At 40.4% G+C, this 23,135-nt stretch overlaps 1 protein-coding gene across 1 annotated transcript in view; it reads right to left on the reverse strand.

The window, feature by feature from the left end:
* Positions 1-23,135, reverse strand: part of GAREM1 (GRB2 associated regulator of MAPK1 subtype 1) — a 2,177,677-nt gene that overhangs the window by 131,558 nt on the left and 2,022,984 nt on the right. The gene's annotated exons all lie outside the window — the stretch shown is intronic.

The following is a 23,135-nucleotide window of genomic DNA, read 5'->3' on the forward strand; positions in this document are numbered from 1 at the left end:
AGACCCATCATTGAATACAATGCCCTCTTTGGTATGTACCTAACCAGGCATATCCAACAACTAGAATGTTCATAGAGGTTCCTCACTAAAGAAATACAGGGTGCAAGTAATATGTCCTACACAGACTGCCTCATGGCCATATCCCTGTACTATGTCTCCTACAGGCTGGTGAGGGGACATCTTTGCCTAGCATACAAGGTACTGTCAGACCCCACTCCAATGGACCTCCTGCATATCCGCAAAAAAAACAGCACCAGAATTACCCATTCTAAAGACTTAAACCTTGACTATGATATAAATAGGACCTGTTGGAGAGACAGGTATGTATCCCCAGACTACTCTTTCCCTGCAACAGGGTCCCTATCCATTTGAAGCAGAGTTTCTCCCTAACTTAATTCAACTGCAGCTTAGACAACTGCACAAGCAACAGGAAATTCATCCCTGGTTTGGCACCTATGTCTCTAATGGACACAGGCACCCTGTAAATGGTACATCTCCCAAGCCTCTACTTACACTTATCAAGGGTACCAGAACTTTTCAAAGATTTGGGATTTATTGCTATGTTTAAAAATGGCCTTGTGGTCATTATCCTAGCAAACACTTATGAACTTAATCCAGTTTGCCATCTGGACCCAAAATGGGATGATAATAGGGTAATCCCAAAATGTATGCAAAACTGGAAGGGAGGGGTTACCACATGCTGAACATTTTTGCACTGGTGTTGTTCCTCTGTAAGTGCTGGCTGATGATTCCCAGTAACCTTTATGTAATGCGAGACTCAACTTCTCAAAATACTTGGGATATGTCTGAGGGTCTTTACTGTCACACAAAAGGGTACTTAAGTATTTTTGGGGATTAGTAATCGCAATCTCCATGAACCAGGACTCCAGTGAGGAAATGACTTTATCCTTACTTAGGGAAAACATATAGTACATTACAGAGACTTTATAATGCCCTAAGTAAGGTCTTTATCCTCAAAGAGCTAAGGGGATACAAAGTTGGAATACTAGATAGGGAGATATACAGCTAGAGAGATATGTGCATGAAAAGTGAACGTGCAAATCATCCAACATGGGTGCAGTAATTTCCAAAAGGAATATCCAGGTAGTTGCCAAAAATGTTGTAGATTATCAAATGGGTTAAGAGAGGGAATATTCCAAAATTTAGTAATAAGGTCATACTACCACTGGACACCTTTAGATCTCCTCCCTCCATCAACAGGTGTGCCATCTACAAGAGAATGTGGGTTACTCCAGAAGGGAATGGTGCTCATGACAGAACTCTTGCTAAAGATTTTAAAGCTCCATGAGTTACAGAAATGTAAATGTCAAGGGAGACATCAAGGGTACCAGCTTGACTCCAATGGGGATACGGAGTGAAGAAGTTTACTCTCTGTGAGGTCTCACATGGGGAGTTTATAATGATTGATGAAGAAAAAATGAGAGAAGGTACAAGCTTTGGTGTATAGCCCTCAGTTGGAAATCCATAAACCCAAAAACTGGGTAGGCTTTGTCCAAATATTTCAGTCTACCCTCTTCATCCTCCTCTTACTGCCCCACATGAAAGCATCCAAATGAGAGAGACAATTTCCTTTAACAAAAGATGGGAATGCAGTGTGGGGATGTGATGAAAAATTTACAAGAGGAGGGGGAGGAGGTAAACAATTTAACAGCCTCTGTCCCAAAAGGGGTAAGTGCAGATGATGCCAGGTATGTATTCATGAAAAGAACTTCTCTCATACATCCCTCAAGTTCAGTTGAAACATTTCCTGCATGTCATAATGAAGCTTGATACTGAGATAAGGAGGGGATGGTTTGGTCCAGTTAAATGAGAAGTTGACTGGGGCAGTACCAAGAGTATAAGCTGTCGAATTTGCCAGGAATAATTCTGTTTTGGAAACATTCACTTTTAGAACTGAAAGAGAACCAAATTCAAGCAGCAGTTGGGATACAGTAAGAATATCTGTGAAGTTGGTTTTCAGTATGGATCACACAGTCATCTGCAACCATCAGGGCTATTGTCCTAATGTCCTGCAGAGAACAGCCTGAGAATTTAGATGGGTTACTTAACATACTGTTTAGAGGTTCAGTAGCTAACAAGAACAGACAGGGTGACAAAAGGCATCCTTAACGCATGCCTAGATTAATAGGGAAAGGGTCAGGGAGCAGCCCATCAGTCAAAAGACAGGCTGGGAAGAGACTGGTATAGGGCTTGAACAGATTTAACAAACCGGTGGCAAGAAATCCATATGAGTTAGTATAGACCACCAAAAGGTCTACTGCAGAGAATCAAAAGTATTTTTTAAGGAAATAAATAAGACTATATTGCCAGTTTGATTACACATTTACAGCCTTGAAAATAAAGCAGTAAAGAACAAACATGGTCTGCACTACTACTTCCTTTAACAAAACCTTCTTGTGCATCTAAGATTAGAGCAGGGCAAGTAAGCTCTTGTCTTTTAGTTACTATGTCAGCATACAGCATAACAGCGATGTTTATTAATGAAATAGGGAGATCTATGGTAAAGTACGGTCTTTCCCAGTTTTTGCAGAACTGGGATGCTTCAAAATCAGGTAAGAATTGTTGATGGCCTTTCAGTTTTGAAAAAAAAAATCAACTCCCTTAAACCTGAAGACACAAGACCTTTAAGAACAAAATAAAGCTCACTGTCTAGGACATCAGGACCTAGGGCTTTACCTTTGGGTACTGAGGACAGAAGTCACCGTACTTCACGACCTGAAATAGGTACCTCCAGTAAGCTCTTTTGCTCATTGGAGAGTTGAGGGACATTGGATTTCCTCCAATGGAGCCCTGGAAGTTTGCACTGTAACTTCCAATGGGCGGACCCTACGTTTTTTGATAGAATCTGATTATGTCCTCACATTTCAAACAAATATTCATATTTCTGCAACTATACAGGTTACTACAGAAATGTAAATGGTAAATTCTTCAGCAGAAACTATTTGTATAGTGGTAGTATTCTTTAGGTTCTATGTTTGTAACATTTTGTAAACAACTTTCAGTATCTCAGAAACCACTCAAGTTTCGCACTGTACTATTAGTAGCATTTTGTTAATTTAGCTAGGAGCTTTCATATGAGGCTAAGCAGTTCTGTCTGTGATATTTAGAAACGCATGAAATTTATGACAATATAAATAAATATTATAAAAGCAGGAATAAACATCTCTTTACCTGCACTACACAGAGGTCAAATATCAACACATTTGTGTTTGCCGTTGTGTAAACTTTAAGAAGAAATATTTTAATACTTTGTATGTAGCATGGTTTTAAAATTATTAATGCAAATATGAACATGCAATATTTGACACCTAGAGATATCAGTAGGATGTAAGTGCAGAAACCCCTACAGGCATCATGCAACTGTAATTAAAGAACACAGCAGTAGCTTCCTCATCGTACATAGAGTTTTTGAAAATAATTAATGTATTTTTTTTTTAATTTCTGAGGGTGATGCATCCATGTTCACTTTTATGGGAGTCTTTGGCCCCAAAAATCATGGTTTGTTTTCTGCAGTGTTTGAGCCTAAACACTAAATAAATTACCTAGTGTCTTTCACTGCACCTAAGTCTGAGAAGCAGCCCTCTCTAAAAATATATGAATATTGTTTCTTCAGAATAATACAAAACTCTTGATGAGCCTGTTCATATTCCTTTAAGGTTTTGGGATGTTTGAGCTTCTACTGTTTACATGTATTCCATAACTAAATTTCTAATCTTGGACTTAAACTGATTAATTTACGTTTGTCGCCACGGCAAAGGTTTTTCATTTCTAGTTTCAAAGATTCCCACCACACTGTAATAAGCATGGTGGAAGGTTTTTCATTTCTAGTTTCAAAGATTCCCACCACACTGTAATAAGCATGGTGGAAGGGGTATTAATGGAAATAAAGTGCTAACTGTTTATTTTTTAAAATTAAAGGATCAATTCTCCATCTCTTTTGGCCCTGTACTAATGGTTACAGGGTTAGCACTAAGGATACTGCAGTGCAGTTCAGTGAAGGGGCAGAAATGATTTGCATATCATTTACAATTATTATTAGTGAGACAGACATTAAATAGTAGTTGACCCGCGGTGGTGGTGCTGCGGTAGCGTTGTCGCCTCACAGTAAGACGCTGTCCGGTTCGATTCTCAGCTAGAGCGTCTTCTGTGTGGAGTCATGCGTGAATGGTGTACCTTCGTTGAAGGTTGTGCGTTAGGGCTGGTAACTCGGCACGTACAAATCAACTACCAATCATTAGCGGACCGGAGTTCTGCTGTGGCGACCCCTAACCGGGAAAAGCCGAAAGACACAACGACAACAGACATTAAATAGTAGTTAATTATACTGCTGGACACACTTGTTGGAGAGTTATAGGTACATTCTGTGTCTATGGGTAGAACACCCTCCAGCTGTCTACCAAGTCTAGTTATGCACATTGCTCTCTGAGTATGCATTGTTCTCTTGTATACCTCTCACTAGCTGGCTAAGATCTATGTCTGACTGAATCAAGGGAAACATTAAAAATCTCCACCAAGTATGATTTTATCTGTGTGCTCACTGAGAAACTACATTGCACTAAATAAATCGGAGAAAAAAGATGCGTCACCTCAGTTAGGGCCATGTACTGATTTTAGTACCCATAATCCCTCTGGGGAGAAAACTACACCTAGAACCTATTTGCCCTCATTATCAGTAAGTGTATAACATTATAACTGTCGGTTAAGAGAGGCCTTAATGTCCAACAAAATACCTTCTTCAGATTTAGAGTTCAATTCAGATAAGGGAGAACCCAATATTTTATCCTCCCAACCAAAGGGAGGCTAACTATCTTCTATGTTTTTAGCAATCTTACACTCTTGACAGAAAAAAAAATATCACATTGTTTCCTCAACCGGTTTTTAAAGTTATGTCTTTTCCTTGATGAAAAAGGCTGTGTGTGTTAAAAGATAAAAAGTGCACTGTAGTTTAGTTGAATCTACAGCAGAAGCTGCTGTTAAAAAGAGATGATGAGTAGGGCATATAAAATACTGCAAGATGACAATAGGACTCGATCAGAGGAGGTTAGAAAAAATTGGGAAGAGAGACTGAAAAGCAATTTACAAGAGAACAATGGGGAGACATATTTATGGCTCCCAAGTATGCAATAAAGTCCAGGGGCCAGATTCAATAAAGCCTACATTAAGTGTACAATATATGTACTCAATAAAATTCTTACCACCTTTTTTTGCACTTTCTAGTCACTCAGAAAGATTACACTAAGTGACACGTAGTCTACACTTTGTGGTAACCTTGACTAATCCCTGTCAATATTTAAAGCTGCAAGAATATCAGTAGGAAAACTAAAATTAGGAGGAAGAAGGGTCTGAGTTGTGTCTGCACTGTCTGTTCACTCAGAAAAGTGTACACTTAGTGTAGGCATTATTAAATTCCAGGGTAGAAGGTTTAGGATTTTTGCTTGGAAATGTTTGCATATGTATTTATATACTCCAAGCAGACTTCAAAGAATTTTTCCCCAGGCAGACAGTAAATGTTGAAAATGTGATGGGGAAGAAAGAGGTAACCACCAACACGTTTTAGTAGTGTAATAAGTTGGCAGATTTAAAAAATCCCTTGCAAAGTACTCTGTCAGAAATACTGGGGAAGCAAATGGCTGTAACTAAGGAAATGATTCTTTTGAACTGGGATACTGGATCTGAACTGGCTGTAAGGCCTTAGAAAGTTTAATTCTGATGGCTGCCAAAAAAGCAACTACTAGAAAACGGAAGTCAAAGTCTAAACCAAATGTATTTGAAGTATTGAATTTTATAAATGAGATAAAAGAACTGGAAGGGAGAAGTTTAAAAAAGTGAAGGAACAAATTACATAGAAATATTTAGAAATAGAAACTGTGGGAACAATACATGCGGAATAATGTTCAACAGCAGGAGGAGTGAGGTTTAAGGGAAGGCAGGAATGCAGCAATTTTTGTAATGTTGGACTGATAATAGTTACAAGGAAAGAAGAGATATGTGATATATAATGTATGTAAATGGAAAAATGTTACAACTGTTTTAAGTCTGGCTATGTCTTGGGTGATAATTTAATAAAGGTGTTTAGAAAAGTGTATTACAGTGGCTAAGAAATAGTTAAATGAAGAAAGAATGATAAAGGAGTAATGTATACTCAGCAATTAGTAATACTTCATAAACCAGTCACTATACACCTTGGTAAATACGCAAAAAAAAAAAAAAAAAAGAAGGAAAAAGGACAAAAACAGAAAACTTACTCTTTCCAAGCTCTCACAGAGCAATTAAGAAGGAAAACAGGAGGAATGAGAGATCACACATTAAAGTAGTACAATGTAAAAATAGTTAAACTATTAATAAAGTTCCATTCCATTAGCTGAAAAGGAGGTATAATCAATATATATAGTCACTTAGTTATTAGACGGGCTGTGATGTAAGAATGACACAGAAACGTTATATGCCCCACATGTTCTCCCACTCACTGAAGTTTCATATCTAGCTTCGCTAACTTAAGAGACTTTTTGGGTTTTACATACTTGTCCATGCTGTCTTTGCAGGGGACTGTCTTTCCAGGTTATGTGGAGAATTTGTGCTGGGTTGCATAGCCAAGGGGTCTGATGGTTGGGTTGCAGTCTCCCAATTCAGCGCCTCAGGTTTGGTAACAATTATGTCCATGGAATCTATTATCTGCTGCTTCGATGACTGCTTCTTTGGAAGAGCTGGGCTGAAATCTTGTTTCTCTGATAGCAGACTCCTTCTACTATGAGTAACTAATAATGCTGCAGATGTTGAGGGAGTAATTACCATATATTTCCCTAGACCCATAACCATTTTAGTGTTCTCAGGTAAGGGTGATGTCTGTCCCCCACTAGGAGAGGTTGAAAGGGTAGATAAGACTGCACTGTTCTCATCTTCCTCAGTGAGTAAACTAGCTTGTAAAAAGGACAATGCTGTACTAGGAAAATTAAAGAAACTCCATCTGTCATCTCATTTAATATTAAGTTGTGCCAGGTACCCCACAGCAGTAGGAATTTTGGTTTTAAAACATAGCTGTTGTATTGAAGAAAAAGCTTGTCTGTTTTTTTTACATTTCTGGAGAACAGTCCTGATAGAGGCTCACAATCTGTCCACAAAATAGGTTCATAGGTTAGTACTAAGTTAACTACCCTTTCAAGTAATTTTAAGCTTAGCGAATTATCCCTTGTGAGACTCAAACCCTGCACCTTGTGTTTGTAAGGCAAATACCTTAACCATTAGGCCACCCACTCGGGTGGCAAATACCTTAACCATTAGGCCACCCACCCAACCTGGGTGGGTAAAAATAACATTAAGGGAAAAGGATGACCTTCATTAGCATACTTGAAAAAGCGCCTGTTAATTAAATAGGCTGAATACAATTTTCCTAAGGTGAGAATCTGAAGATTTCCTCAGTTGAAGTGAGTGGGTGGGCCATTTCTATAGCAATAGGATTGGCAGGGGAAATATTCTAGGCCTCCATTAGTTTAGATTTCAAGAAATCAGACAGGCGTTTGGGTTCTAAATCTTCCTTTAATCCCACAAACTGAAGACTATTCATCTTGTTGCTATCTTCTAAGGAGATGAGACAGTCTTGTATGGCATGTGCAGTCACTTCCTTGGCTAAGTCAGCTGTGTATTCTTGAATGCGGGTGGCATGATGGTTGATGGACGATTCAAGGAAAGTAACTTTAGCAGTGCAGGCTTTAAGAGTGATCCTGAATTTGGCATTCTTCTGTTTGATTGATGATGTCTGCTGACACTTGAGCCACAAATTCAGCCAAATTATCTAACGGCACTGATATCTTGATCAGAAGACTGTACCATATTTAACTGTGATCAGGTCACTATGTTGAGTTAGTCAGAAACCTGGGTATTGTTGTTGATAATTAGTAAAACAGACACAATGCATGCAGTGCTACCCACAGGCATGGTGTGAAACTAAGGTACTTATTATATTAAAGGAGGCAGGAAAAACTCCTTAAAATTGGCTAAAAATAACATTAAGGGAGAACATATTATGGAGCTAGGAAAAATCACTGTTCATACCATGATTACTAGCTCCACCCCTGGCAACCCACATCTGCTGGGATTCATAGCCAAAGAGCATATAATGAAGCACTAATTATCAGCTATGTGAAAGGCGCAGAAGTTCAAAAGACAATATGTGTAATGCATTTGCTAACAGTTTGGGAGAACCCGTTGAACACAAGTGTCCATTTTCAGAAGCATCCCAAGAGTACTGTTTGGTAAAGTGACTTAGTCAGAGTCAATCAGAAGGCAAACAAAGGCAGAAAGAATCAAACATTGTACTACACAGAGCAGCACATAGCCTTACTCATCTGCACTATGTGTCAAATTGCTATAGCCAAAACGCAGTGCAATTCACACCTGCGTGCCTGCAAATACAGGTGACATTAAACTATATTCAAAGTTAAAATATTAACATTAACTTGTGAATGCATACTGTCCAGTTTATTCACAGCTAAATAATAAACACACTGACAACATTCAACAATACAAGGAAAACAAGTATCACACTTAAAGAATAGGGCTCATATAATGATCCTGTTTACTACAACTGATTTCCTCCTTTACATCATAACTACTCACCCATGTGGAAACTTAGCAAATATTTACACACACAAACAGATGTGACCATCAATTACAGCTCCTTGTATGACTCAGTACATACAGATGTTTGCTTGCAATCAAACGAATGAAAAAACACGTAAATAGTGGTTTAAAAGTACATTTTTTAACAAGAAACATCTTTATTAACGTATCATGTATGACACAGGCAATCATGCATTAATATAAACAAAAAAAAACATATTGACATAATTTTAGTTGTAAATATTATACATCACAAACCATATTGACATAATTTCAGTTGTAAACATTATACATCGCTTATAATCTTTCCAGTTATTGTCAGTCAAACATTGCATAGCTCATTCAAATCCTACCTTCTTTTACACTTCGTTCCTCCTCTGTATATATTGTTCCCACAATTCCCATTTTTCCTATGTAATTTGCTCCTACCCTTTTCTAAAGATCCCATTTACAGTTGTTTTATCTTTGTTACTATATTTACTACTTCTAGTGCAGCTGGTTTAGACTTTGATTCATTTTCTAGTAATTGTTGTTTTGGTATAGCCACCATAATTAGATTCAGCAAGGCATTACTATGTCTAGGCAATTCCAATTTTGCATCATAGCTCAAAAAATTATTTCCTCAGTTACACCAATTTGCTCACCCAGTATCTCTGACAGAGTAGCCTGCAGGGAATCTTTAAGGTTGGCCACCTCATTACACTCTCAGAAAATATGTTCCTGACTACCTCTTTCTTCCCCATCAGATCTCTAACATTTCTGTTGGCCTGAGGAAAAATTCTTTGGAGTCTACTTGGGGTATAAAAATACCTATGTAAACACTTCCAAGCAAATATCCTAAATCTTCTAGACTTTGTTGCATCCAATCTCTCTTCCCAATCCTTTCTAACCTCCTCTGATTGATTCTTATAGTTATCATGCAATACTTTATATGCTCTACTAATTATTCCTTTTTTAACAGCAGCTTCTGTTCTAGATTCTACTAAAAACTCTACCAGTGCTGGTCTTTTGCTTAGGCTCCCCCTATTTCCTTCTCTTTGCCCGTACTGTGATATCAATCCTTGACAGGGAAGGCAATCTCTAGCCTGCAGGCCAAATAAATTCTTGGCCTCTTCCCATTATATTACATTGCAGTCTTAATGTGTTGATTCCATTTTTATGTCTATTGCGTTTAATGATAATTAAGAAAAACTATATTTACTCCATACATGCATGACAACTTATGCGCCTGAATAAATCATATATATATGGGAAGATGTGACCCGCTTTTAACCTGAGTGGCATGAGGCTGAAAGGGACATGCTAATAAGCATATTCCAGTTGTACAGTTACCATCCAGTTTCGCTGAAACAAGAGTGAAAGCAGGGCAGCTAGTGCAGAGGACTATGGTTTTACCTGTTATTAAACTGCTTCCTGTGCCAAGGGTACAGAGTTTGAATCTTTCCACCATTATCTGCCTACTGTGTGACCTTGAGTAAGTCATTTAACCAGACAGTGCTTTGTGGCAGTTGGGAATTTGGGCTATACTTTTTAAGAATCTGTATCCAAAAACCCAGTCTTTCCTTGTTTCTTGAGGTTCCCACCTGTGTCATCACCATCCCTTTCCACTCTGAATTATAGATAAATTGTATGTTTCTGTTTGTGTTACATATTGGAGCCTTAACTGTGTAGCTCTGAAATACCTCTTCAAATCGGGTAATCAGAAAAAAGAAGTGTACTTACCATAACATTCCATGTGAGTTATTCATCTCGCCTTCATTCTTACACATGGGTTCGGACCTGATCTATCGGCTACCAGTCGGCCGCTTTACTAGCTGAAGATCTGAGTAGCTCGATGTCAGGTCCCTATCCCATGATGCTCTCCGTCCTACCTCAGATCTAGTTTGCTGAACCCAGCATGCACAGATATAACCCAAGAAATACTCCAACCGGAGTAAGAAGCCCCAGAACAAGACCACCAGAACCCCAAGTCTACTCGTTCTTCGAGACCGTGGAGGGGAAAGGCGGGTGGGAAGGTAAGAATGAAGGCGAGATGAACAACTCACATGGAATGTTATGGCAAGTACATAACTTCTTTATGTGAAATTGTTCAATCTCGCCATTCATTCTTACACATGGGTAGCATCCCAAGCACCCTAAACCTGGGTGGCTCAAGGGAGTACATTCCTGAGGACAGTGAACCCAAAGGAAGCCCTGTCCCTGGAGGCCCTGTCCACTTTGTAATGAGTGACAAAGGTATGCGGCTTAGACCAAGTGGCAGCTGCACATATAGTGTCCAAAGGCAATCAAGCCGCATAAGCAGAAGAAGTGGAAACAGCCCTAGTGGAGTGCGCTTTCACACCATGCTCTAATGTTTTGTTTGCTGAAGAGTATATAAATTTAATGCAGTCAGTTAACCATTTGGAAAGGGTAACTTTAGAGACTGGTAATCCTTTTTTAGCATCAGCATGAGATACAAAGAGTTGGTCAGATCTTCTAAATTCCTTTGTCCTGTCCAAACAGAATCTCAATTGTCTGTGGACATCAAGTTTATGCAACATGTACTCCAACTTATTAGAATGATTACTGAAAAGGTTTGAGAGTTTGATTCAGGTTAGTCTCGGAACACACCTTTGGTAGGAATGAAGGATTAGTCCTCAGTGATACTCTGTCTGGGTGAAAAACCAAATATGGGGGTTTGATAGAAAGGGCTTGAAGCTCGGGACATCCTGCGTGCTGAGGTAATGGCCACCAAGAAAATAGTTTTCCAAGAAAGAAACTTCAAATGGCGGGATGATGCAGGCTCAAAGAGGGGGAAGAATAATACGTGACAACACAAAATTTAGACTCCAGGGAGTAAAGGGTTGTCTAACAGGCGGTCTAAGATGAATGGTACCTTTCAGGAAGGCCCTACATAATCTGTGAGACATCAAATTAGAATATTCAGCTCCAAGGTGAAATTTCGAAATTGCAGCCAATTGAACTCTAATAGTGGCAGCTGCAGCACTTTCAAGAAAAAGCTTAAATAGGAATTCCAGGATACTAGCAATCAGTGCAACATAAGGATCAATGTTATTCTGGGAGGCCCAAAAAGCAAATCGCTTCCACTTACTAGCATACAACTTTCTGGTGGAAGCCTTATGCGAAGATACAAGAATATGCTGTACCTCAAAAGAAAATTCATGTGACCTGGCTATGTTGGGAATCAGAGCAGCCAAGCTGTCGGTCTAAGGGAACAAAGGGAGGGATGGAGGGCCCCTGACGAATGTGTCAGCAGGTCTGGAACTGGGTCCAGAAACCAAGGTTCCTCCAGTTGCTAGAGTCGGAGGAAAGGGAACCAAATCTGTTGCAGCCAAAAAGGGACTATTAAGATTACAGTTCTTCCCAGGCTTTTGGCTTTCTGCAAGAATTTCGGGATCAGGGGTATAGGTGGAAAGGCATACAGGAGTCATGGGGGCCAATCATGTACGAGCGAGTCCCTGGAGGGGGATTAAGGCAATTTGGCATTCATACAGGATGCAAACAGGTTGCAGCAAGGCTGGCCCCATCTGTAGAAAATCATCTCCGCAACTTCGTCTTTGAGAGACCACTGTTATAGAATGGATCTGCTCAGTTTGTCCGCTATCACACTGGATTTCCCCAGGATATGTGTTGCTATCAGAAAGCACCCGGTGGATACTGCCCACTGCCAAATTCTCAAGGCCTCTCGACACAGGGGGCAAGACTTGGTTCCCCCTTGCTTGCTGATGTACCAGACCACAGACATGTTGTCTGTCTGTATCACAATCGTCCCTAGAGGCAGAGAGTCGTGGAAGTGCTGCAATGCCAAAAGCATTGCTCTCAGCTCCAGAACACTGATGTGCAACTGTGACTCTGTCTCCGACCAGGTGCCTTGGGCTGTTCTTCCCCGAAAAAGCCCCACCCACCCTATCAGAGAAGCGTCTGTGGTCACCGTGGCCGACGATGGGGGAGAAACAAATGGTCGACCCACTGTAACTTGGTGGCTGGTCAACCACCAGCAAAGATCTTTCTTGCAAGAGTTTGTAATCATGATTAAGAATGACATCTGAAGTTGTTGGTAAGACCACTGGGTGAAGAGTAACCACTGAAGAATCCTCATGTGCATACGTCCCAGATGAACTGCTATGAGCATAGCTGCCATGGTACCTAGTAGCTTCAGTACTTGAGAGGCTGGTACTTTTCTTCTCTACAAAATATCTGAGACCTGGTTTCGGAGAGTGGCTATTCTGTCCAGGGGCAATTTTACTGTGGCGGTAGTGGTGTCTAGTTCTGCTCCCATAAAGAAGATACGCTGCAATGGGGACAACGCAGACTTTTCGAAGTTGATAGTGATGCCTAACTAAGAGCAGAATTTGAGTGTGTAATCCCTGGACAGAATGAGTTGATGCCTGGAGGCGGCGGTAAGGAGCCAGTCATCCAGATACGGAAACATTCGGAATCCTAGATGCCTCAGGTGAGCTGTAACCACTGCCATGCATTTGGTAAATACTCTGGGGGCTGTTGTGAATCCAAAGGGCAGTGCTTGGAATTAGTAGTGACTGGCTCCCAGCCGGAAACGCAGATGATCTCTGGATGGTCTGGCCATTTTGGTATGGTAGTACACATCCTTGAGATCTATAGAGCACATCCAATCGCCCATTCTGAGGAATGGGAGAATAGACTGAAGCATGACCATCTGGAACTTCTCCTTCTTTACAAATGTGTTGAGTCTGCTGAGATCCAAGATGGGCCTCCAGTCCCCTGTCTTCTTTGGAACTAAAAAGAATCTAGAGTAAGTTCCAGATCCTATCAGGTCTGCTGGGGCTTGCTGGATGACTCTTTTTTTCCTGCAGCCTCTGTATTTCTATTGCTGCTTGATCCCAAACACTGGGTGGAACGTCTGGGATTTTTTCCCAACAGGTGGGTTTTCTCAGAATGGAATGATGTAACCTCTGGTAACAATGCTTTGAACCCAAGAATCTTTTGTAATTCCTAGCCAGGCGTCTGGATAGAAAGCCAAGCAACCCCCGACTGCCTCCAGAGTAGGAGAGTCGGGCCTCCTTTCAGGAGTGCTGATAGGGCTTACCAAGGAACTGATCCCTGTCGCCCTGGTTCTGCGGATCCCCTCTGCCACCGGGGCAGCGTCTTCCATTATTACCCCCTCCTCTGCCCCTGGAGGAGGGTTCACTACGTGTGTTCTGGAAAGCTCCTTGGGACTTTTGAAACCACATTTTTCCACCTTTCTGCCCTTTGGGGTATGGTCTGGTAGGGGTGGAAAAATGGACTCCTATGGCAGATAAGAGTCTTTCCCTCTTGCTCACACCTAGTGAGAGTCTCCTTGACTTTGGGCCCGAAAAGAGACGATCCATCGAATGGGGTTTTGGCAATGGAAGACTTGAAGGCTTCCGCAAAGAAGCATAAGCACATCCAGGACTGTCTCTGAAGCGCTATCCCTGAACCCGCTGCCCGACTCGAACCATCGGTTGCATAGGAAATGAGCCACATGGACAAGTTAACTATGGAATTAAGGGTATTAAGCTGGGCTGTCACCTTCTCAGAGACAGCTCCATTTGTACTACCCTGCAGAGTATCTCCGAGCTCTTTTAGGAGATCTCTTTGAAGATGGGTAAAATGAGTCAAGTAGTTAAGCAATCGCATAGCAAAGGTCACAGATGCATTTCTCGTACCTGTCCATAGTCCTGGAATCCCTATTAGGAGGATGGACAGTAGAAGAGGTTTCGGACATCTCTTTCTTGGTGGCCGCCGCCACCACCATGGCATCAACCGGAACTCCCTTAATGAGGAACATCATGTCTTAGGGAAGGTGATAAACTTGCTGGGCCTCCAAGGGACTGGTTCCATAGTATCAGGAGACTCCCACGCCCTTCAAGCAACCAATTCCATTAGTTCATCGACAGGTGGAATCACCCAGGAGGTGGAAGGTTGAGACCCAAAGGCCTTCAGGAGCACCGACTCATCCTCAGTAGGGCTAATGGACTGCCAGTCACCCCTCTACTTAAGGACTTCCAGGATCTCAGCAAAGGAGATATCCTCCGAGGGGGACCGTGGAGACCCTTCTGATTCCTATAAGTAGGTGTCTGATGTCAAGGACTCCTGCAGGGAATCTAAATGCCTCCGCTTACAAAGTCTCTTCCTGGGAACCTCATCAGTGGGAGCTTCTGGTGAGGTCTCAGTAGAACAAGGGTCACTCGATGGGGTTACTTGAGGCTCCGGGACTTGACGCTTCACAGGGACCTGCAATGTAGAGGCAGACAATGGCACTTGAGGGGAGGAGGAGGGACCTGATGAAGTGCATATCTTGGATGACATAACCCTCCTCATAGCATCGAATGCACCACTGCACCAACCCGAGGAAACCGCCGGTTGCGAAGAAGACAGCAACTTCTCCGGCGCCGATACAGCGGTCTCCGAACCAGAGGATGGAGGCCAACTCATCCACGCCAAAGCTCAAAGAAGAAGGGTCGGAACCAACGCATCGGTTTGACCCCCCCCCCCCCACGGAACCGACCAGAGAGTGTCGGCTCCCAGACTCTTCCAATGGTACCAAAGAAGTCAGGGTTGACGAAGCTGAGGGAAATAGTACAGGTCACGCCTCCGAAGGCTCCACAATCATCAGATCCTCCTCCCCTGGCTCCGAAGGCCCTGCTCGGCTCACAGGAGGGAGTAGTCATAGTAGGTGGGATGGTCTTACACCCCGAAACTGGTTGGGTCGAAGCTGATAACAATTTAGCCAGTGCCGAGAAGTCTCTGCACCACCTGGTCCACATCCACATCACATCAGAGAGGGTCCTCGAAGAACGAGTCGAAGGAACCGAAGAATCCACCAACTGAAGGATATGCGATCTCAAGGTTTCGGAGACTGGCTCTGAAACTCTGGCTCAGTGCACAGCTCCGAAGACTGCAGAGCAGGCAACCACACCTTCACGGTAAGGCTTGTAGCCAATGACTTGGGCTCTGAGGAAGCCTTAGAAGACTTTGACCCCTTCGATGACTTGGAGGTCTAGTCAGCCTTGTCCAAGGACTCCTGAAAATCTGGCTTCAATAACCCTCTATCGACCAACTTCCTTTGTCTCTCAAGTAAAACCCTGCTACTGAAGGAATGGCAGATAGAGCAATCCTCCTGGAGGTGAACTGGCCCCAAGCAATAGACACAATTCACATGGGCGTCCGTGATGGACATCTTCTGCCTACATTTTGGGCACTTTTTAAAACCCAATTTTTGCTTCTCCTTACGATGAGCCATACTAGGAGCAACACCACAGTAAACACTAATGAAGACAAAAAGATTACTGTATAACACCGCAAACTCTAACTATTATAAACTACTCTGAGTTGACAGACCACTGAACAACTGTCAAACTAATCACAATCTAATATCTAAATATAGTTCTAATTTCCAATATCTAAGTATACTAATATCCAATAATAAGCTAAACACACACACACTATTAATATTAATACTAAACGGGATAGGGATTAAACTAAAGCACGGCCAAAGACCTAAGAGCAACCACTCTGAAAAGGACGAAACTCGTCAAACTTCTTGATAAAGAAAAAGCAAGCAAGGCTAACTAGCCCAATAAGCAGTACAACTGTATAATTAGTAATACTATTCAGCTATAAGCAGAAAAATTAGGAAAAATAGGGAAATATGTCACAAACTGGCACGAGCTCTCCGAAGACCTCCGATCTGTTGCAGTGGCAAACTAGATCTGAGGTAGGATGGAGAGCATCATGGGATAGGGACCTGGCCTCGAGCTACTCTGAGATCTTCAGCTAGTAAAGCGGCCAACTCGGAGCCAATCTATCGGCTCCGAACCCAAGTGTAAGAATGAACGGCGAGACTGAACAACTTCACATCCGCCTTGTTCAATTGGAAGAATCAGCTTATCAAACTTGACTTTTGTTATCTTCCCCTCCAAATTAAAATTCTTCAGCTCTTTATTAATTATTATTCATATCTTCGCTTTTCTTGACTACCATACCAATTACATCCTTAAATTTCTGAGTCCCTTATTTTCTTTGCCAGTGGTACTAAATATAATGTAAATAACAAAAGGGAAAGAGGACACCCCTGCCTGGTTCCTCTGCTGAAAGAGAAATTATCAGTGAGGAACACACCCACTTTAATTTTCACCTCCATCCCTCATATATCCCTAATCAACCTTATAATTTTAATCAGGGAATGCAAATGCTTTATTGCCCTGCTCATGGCTTAGTAATACATTTTATCTGTAGAGCCATACAGTGCAATTCACTGTAACCCTTATGCCCTCCCAACCTCTTAACTGAAGAATAAGAGACAAGCACCCCAAATCTGGAACATATTTTTAAAATTGGTCCTATATATTTAGAAAGCTGCTAGCAAAGCAGGTTTTTCATAATAAAGCAATTTCTGAAGGGTGTGAAGTCTGAAACTCACGTTTGCCATCATTTAACAACTCTCATCTCTCAGAATGCAGTAGGAAACATGGAACAGTTGAATCCTTAGAATGAGGCTACAGTAATTAACAGACTTATCTCAAAAAAGGATAGTGGAACACTTATCCACAATACCCCATCTTCTCTACCTAAACCTGTTTATAATCCATAATTTCTCCACTACAGAACTATGCCACTAGATGGCAGATTAAGCCACAATCATCAGACAACCAGCTAAAACAGTGGCTCTGAAATAGTGAAACCCACCTCTTTGTGGAGGCCTGTGCCTGTTGGAGACAGACCCAAGCAAAATAACTTGTATTCAAAAATTAACTATTCAATATTAATTAATAAAAATAAATTAGTTACCTTGGACTTCTGAAATGCAGGAGCTATTTGGGTCCTCTATCTAACCCTGCCCTGATTCTCTTTCCTAAACTGTTAGGTTATAGTAACTAATTTTTATGTAACTTGTATTTTGCTTTTTTCCTTTTCTTTTATTTTATTTCACTGTATTGTAACTATATTGTCTTGTACCTATGTGGAGCTTTTCTCCCCGGGCCTCCGCTGAAAATGGACATGTATCCAGTTGGACTATCCCGGTCAACAAATGTAAAATAAAATAAATAAATAAATAATGTTATGGAATAAAATACTAAAAGCAGGAAGTACTTCACTGAAAATCAAAAGAACAGGAATAATGTACCCAGTCAAGTGTGTGTGTGTGTGTGTGTGTGTGTGTGTGTGTGTGTGCGTGTGTGTGTAAGTGTGTGTGTGTGTTAAATTGCACAAAACTGCACATGTTCATTTGGTGGTGATGGGGGCAGTCTGGTTCACTACGGTGCTGCACAAATTATTTTGTATATGGAAGCCTAAAGTCCTTTCTTGATACTGAGGGGATTCTTATATATTTTTATGCGGTTTGAGGAAGGCTTACTCTGATATTCTATTACTGAAAAGAAAAATGTAATTTTCATATTCCCTTTCATGATGGTTGAGAAATTTCTTCTGAAACAAAAATACAATCCCACAAGCAGAGAACAAATTCTCACCTCCAAATATCTGAAACCACAAAAATAACTTGACCACCAGCATGATTTCCAGTTAGAGTTCTAAATCAACTGAAATTATTACCTAGTTTAAAAATCATCAGATCAATCAACAGTTGTAATTTTTTAAACAGAAATGCAAATAAAAGTTTCATGTCATAAATGGGTGTTTGATATATAGACATCATCCCAGGCATATGCCAGTACTATCTCTGTGACAAATTAATACCCTTAATGCAAATTAAGTTTAAGACTATTTCATTTTCAGGGTTAAGAACAGTAATATCACTATGTTAAAATGAATGTTGTTACTGGTTATTCTTGCATTTAACATACTTGTTTATTTATCCGTCTGTCTATTTAAGTTTGTTAGCCAGGGTAGTGAACTTATCCAAACAGACCCATTTAGGTCACTGCCAGGAACATATCAGAAATGTAACAGCAAGTTATGACACTACTGTAAGAGAGTCACAGGACTCATGGTTACAAAATATTTTCACTGTTTTAAGTAATTAGTCAACATATTGTGATAGTGACTTCCTGGATGACAACCAGGGAAATTATCTGCTGCACATAAACTCTGGTGAGGTGCATCCCAAGGGACCAGTTACTGAACTGAAATAAAGACCACCACCTAGGTCAGAAGGGTCAAGACTCTTGGGCAGCGTATGAGGGGGGGCACCCAGATTTTAGCTGCATATTATGCATGCTAGCCGTGCAGAGACACTCCTGTAGAGTGGACTAAAGGAGTCTCAATTAACATACAGGGGTGGAGACGTGTAACTGCATAAGTCAGAAGGAGCACCCTAGTATCAGGAAGAAAGCCTGTTGGATGCTTAATCCTGGAGAGGTTGGAAAAAATGCATTCTGGCCCAAATAAAGAAGACTGCTGTTACCATTAACCTAAAGAGACTGGAAGAAACTGCTTCCATGATGTTTGTGTGCTTCTGTCTCTAAGTTGGAAAGACTATTCGAACGTTATCATCTGCAACTTGTTAACCTCTTACAAGTACTATTTTTTTTTAACTGTCTATAAAGTGTATAGACGATTGTTGCAACAAAAGTAAAAGAGGCCAATACTAAGTTACAGCTAAATGTCTAATCAAATATTTGTATTTCCTTCAAGAAAAAGGGCAAACACCATCTGAACTAGCAGAACCATGACTGGGAAAAGACAGTCTTGTGTCCATTTGGATGACGTTTTTGAGGTAAAGGGGTTATAGTTCAAGGTGCGGTTGGAGTTGGAGAGTTGGTGGGTGAACAAGCTGAGGGAATGACAGATAGTTCTTTTACAAAATAAGCAAAAGTTATAGCTTCTACATAATTTATTTCTGAAAAGCCTTTTGTGCATTTTAGAAAACTTGTTAGTTGGTTTACTTCTTTTCCAAACTATCTTTAGTCATTAGTACTGATGCCTGTCTGTTTTAGAAGTAAATTCATATGTTTTTATTCTGTAAAGTTATGTAGATGGAGTGGTCATGAAAGGGATTGTTTGCTTCTAGGTTTTCCAATCAGCGACTGTTTAAGGAGACTCTGGAGTTCAGACAACATCCATGGTTAGGTAGGTGGATTGTTGTAGAAGCTAGGTATAAGGAAACAATTGCATTTGGATACTGAGAATGGCTACAGTAAGGACGAAGGTATAATCACATGTATCACTACAATGATAAACCACTGGTTGTGAATATAGTTTTTTTTGTTTGTTTGTTTTTTTTTGCTGCTCTACCAAACCTGCCTGACAGCTCCACTGCCTTCACCCATTCATTCCACTGGGAACAACATGCAGGCATCTCTGGAGTACGTAAGTGTCCAACAAACCATGTTTCTGCCCGGGGCACCTAGTTACTTCATTTGTAATTCCTTATGGCACAAGGCAAGTGGTAAGGAATGGGCCACCTTCCAGGCTCATAGTTGTAGCCTACTATAGCCCTTTGAACAGCCCCACTTATTGTGGGGTTCTTTTGAGCCCTACTGATTTCTGCTTGCTGCATAAAGCATGCCTCCACATGCTAACTTCCCCAGTCATTGTGCAGTATGCATTTAACAAGCCCATGCTTTGTGGGTACACCCAGTGATCCCCAGACATAACCCAAGTGGTGAATCAGAGCCTCTTTCCTTAGCCCAGTACAGGTGAGTCAGCAGAAGCCACTCACTAGTATCCTATCCACTCGAGCACTTACACTGCCCAAGCTGATAATCCATCTTGGGTTGTCTGGGTCATACTCATGGCTGATAGGTTGTATGACCAGAAGAGTATTGTTACGAGTATCAAAATTAGGTCTAGCTGTTTCCATAACTAGCACATAAAGACTAAGGTTGGACAGAAAGCCTTTTAGATAATTTCTACGTTTACCTAGAAAGTTAATATTTACATCTCAACGGAGGATGAATTTTGATTTTCCCCGTGCAAGGTTCAGTAGTGTATGCAAAGGACTGATCAAGGTAGACTGAGAGACTGAAGGGTAGAAGTAAACAGTGGTACAGTTAATATGATATTCCTGGGTGGGATGAAGTAACAACCAATTAGGACCAACATCATCAGTGGCAGAAGAAGTGAATATAATTCTATGATCTATAAAGTCCTTTATCAGGAACATTAATCCACTTCCCACGGTGGTGTAGCGGTTAGCGTTGTCGCATCACAGCAAGAGGTTCTCCCGTTCGATTCTCAGCTGGAGCGCCTGCTGTGTGGAGTCTGCATGTCATCCCCATGGTCGAGTGACGTTTAAAGACATGCAGGTAGGTGCGTGCGTGAATGGGTGTTCCTTCTTTGAAGGTTGGGTGTCGGGCTGGCACTTCGGTACCATAAAAGTCCACTGCCAATCATTAGCGGACCGGAGTTCTGTTGTGGCAACTCCTAACCGGGAAAAGCCGAACCGAAAGACATTACTTTACTAATAATCCAATTCCTATACGTGCAATTGGTCTGAAACGGTACATAGTGGTATATTAAGGTAAGTGAGCCTGTAAAGTGATGTGGGGCTTAAACAAAGTTTTACTGAGTGCACAGTATCTATATAGTTCTGGGCTACCATAACTGTGCATACTCCAGTTTACTCTTGATTCCTACACAATTTATAATGAAAGGTGTAGTTGTTTGACTTTGTGGGTCAGTCTGGTTTGGTTGGTAGGTTTGAGAGGGTTTACTGACGGACCAGGATTAAGATGTAAACTGCTTCAACCAGAAAGAAAGCTGTGGATAGTAATTAATAAAGAGTTGAAGGATTTTATTTGGGAAGGGAAGAAAGGAGTCAAGTGGGATAAGTTGATCTTTTCAATAGTACAAGGTGGTTTAGGATTATCTGATTTGAAGGAATATTTTAGACTTACACAGTTAAGGCTCTTATACATAATACAAGAAGAAAGCTACAATTCAAAGTGGAAATGGATGACACTGAAGCAGGGGGAAATTCAAGAAATAAGGAGAGAGTGGGATTTTGGATGCAGATCCTTACGGAAAATAACAGTTATACAAAATATTATATTCATAAAGCGGCAGAAAGTATTCTAAGAACTAACCAAGAAAAAATACCAAAACTTCGAACCAAAAGAATAAACGGATCCCAGTTCTCCACACGTAAAAAAGTAGGATTTTTAATTTTAAGTGTGTTAAAATATCAGTACACTTTTCGTCAAGGCAGATGCCTTAACTTCTTCAGGAACTTAAGACAACATCAAATAACCACCATTTATAGTGTGGCTATAACAAGCATTCATTAATCCATTTAATACCTTAAAGGCATACACCGGAATTGAAACATAGACTAAACCCTGTTTAAAATACACTCGCTAATATTACCTGTCCAGGTTTTTCAACCTTAGGATACACATGATGGAGCTCATTTCATTAATGCCTGGAAATTGGCAGGCATTTGTCCTGAGCTGCCATAGGAGTTCCTTCCTCTCCAATTTCAAAGACTCAGTTCCACCCCTTTTGTCTTTCTCCAGTTGGTCAATAACCCTAAATTTAAATTTGTGGCCAAGAAACTCACTTGTATGCCTAGCTAATGCATTTTCCAATTTATTTCTACTAATGCAATAAATATGCTCATAAATTCTTTCACAAAGCTTTCTGTCGGTTTTACCGATATAGAAAGCTGGACAGCATATACATTTAGCTAGGTATACCACTTGTTTACTGCTGCAATTAAATCTCCCATTGGACCTATATTTCATGCTACCTATTTTAAAGTTACAGCCTTCGTCAATATATTTACAAAACCTGCACATGTTACACTTATACATGCCCTCTTTATTAGTGTGCAATCGACAGTTGGCCTCCAAGATCTCCTTCAAATTATTACCACGCCTGTATATAATTTTGGGCCTCTCTGGGAACAAGTCTCTAAAGTGCTTATCGCTCATCAAAAACTCCCAGTTTTTCATGATAATATTTGTTATTCTATTCTACCTGGACAGGTAATATTAGTGAGTGTTGAACTAGATATTTGTTAAACAACTATGGAAGATTAGTTGTTTAACAATAAATAAAAAATAAAAAATAAAAAAACATATAAATCATAAAAAATAAAAAATAATAATAAAATAAAAAATAAAATCTGGACAGGGAACATGATATAAGGCTCCTTTAGTGAGGATAAAAATTGGATTTCCCAGGAGATGTATATTCTTTTATTCTCATTTTTACATATCTATATGTTTCATTATTCGTTTAAATGTTTTTTATGTGAGTTACTCATTGGAGATAAATGTTTATTTTATTCCATTTCATTTATTTAGATTTAATTAACTAATACATTAACTGCATTGTTTATTGTATTGGATTGGGTAGTAGCCATGTGTATATCAATATAAATATAAATATAAATATGCATGTTTGTGTGTATATGTGATATATGTATATATGTGTATATTTATATATGTGCACATTCTTATACATACACCATCGATTTATTGACTAGTATTTACTACTAGTATATATTTATTTTTATTGGTTTTAAATAGTGTTAAAACTATGTCGGCTTAAATGATTATGGTATTTTAAACAGGGTTTAGTCTATGTTTCAA

This window comes from Protopterus annectens, chromosome 17.part0 (genome assembly GCF_019279795.1).
Source record: "Protopterus annectens isolate FY-2018-M chromosome 17.part0, PAN1.0, whole genome shotgun sequence".
Taxonomy (NCBI): domain Eukaryota; kingdom Metazoa; phylum Chordata; order Ceratodontiformes; family Protopteridae; genus Protopterus; species Protopterus annectens.